A 1,433-nucleotide genomic window follows, 5' to 3' on the forward strand; every position below is an offset into this window, starting at 1 on the left:
GCTATCCCTTCCATCTTCACAAAATAGTCTGAGATCGTCATTGATCCTTTCTTCGTTGTCTGCAGCTGTGTCTTCAGTGGCAAGATTCGTGCCCTAGATCTTACTGCAAACAGTTTCTCCAGACAGTTCCACAATCCAAATGAGGTTTGAACACGAGTCACAGACCTGAGGATTGTTGTGGATAGGGATGAGAGAAGCCAGCTAAGCAAGAGTTGGTCATCTCTGACCCATTGTTCGCGATCCGGATTGAATTCAGCGACGACTTTTCCTTCGGCATCTGTTCTCTCAATCATTTCCGGTGGACATGCATTAGCTCCACTGATGAATCCTTGTAGATTGTGGCCTTTGATGGCCGGAAGAACTTGAGATCGCCAAACAGAGTAGTTTTCACGATCGAGCTTCACGGAGATTGCAGTACTCAGCGACGGAGAGAAAGGAGAAGAATTCCGATGCAGAATCGAGTGTGATCCAGAGGATGAGGACGATTTATCGTTTGTGTGTTCGAACGCCATTGATTACGCTCTGATACCAAGTTGAGATTTGAACAAGAAGATTCCAAGCTCACAATCACAGAACGAGAGAGAGAGATTTGGGAATCAATGATTTGTTATTGATTCTTGTTAATTCGTTACATAGGTATGATTTACATTAAATACTCTGCATAGCTCTGCATTTACAGCCTGTCAACTCTAACTAACTTTGCCTAGTGGCATACTGAGTCAGCATCATTGACTCGTCATTGACTCGGGGAATCCAATGCTGCTGACGTGGTATTCTCCTCAACACTCTGATACCACTGCGAATGACAAGGCGCCACAAATGGAGGTAGAGTTTGGTAGTAAATAAATATATAAATTCTAAAGGCAATACTCAATTATGTTTACTAAATACTTTTTTGTTTATTTAATATGATTTATATATAGCCCCAAGTTGAAGTGGCTCAAATAGATGGGAATGAGTTCTATGTGAAGGTGTTTTGTGAGCACAAGCCCGGGAGATTCGTGAGGCTATTGGAGGCTCTGAACTCTTTGGGACTAGAAGTCACTAATGCCAATGTCACCACCTTCAGAAACCTTGTGTCTAACGTTCTCAAAGTCGAGGTATGTTCCTTTGGTTAACTCTTATTTCTTGTGAAACAAGTTATTATTATTATTATTGCTTTGGTTTTTAATTTGTCAAGTTATGAGTTTTGACGTAGACATGGTAGTTTATAATTAGATATCTTGTTTTAAGCTGTGTTTGAGTTTTTGTGTGAGAGAGAGAGAGAGAGAGAGAGAGAGAGAGAGAGAGATGATTCTCTTTTATTATTAATATGACATTTGTAGTTATTTGGTAGAGGGTAAAAAGAAAAAGGGTGAAGGTTTTGGAGGTATTGTGAAATTATCGGACTCAGCATTTTTAATTCTTCCAATTTTAAAAGAAAAAATATTGTT

This window comes from Urtica dioica, chromosome 8, assembly GCF_054948205.1.
Source record: "Urtica dioica subsp. dioica isolate 48M chromosome 8, U.dioica_male_clone48M_v1_H2, whole genome shotgun sequence".
Taxonomy (NCBI): Eukaryota; Viridiplantae; Streptophyta; class Magnoliopsida; order Rosales; family Urticaceae; genus Urtica; species Urtica dioica.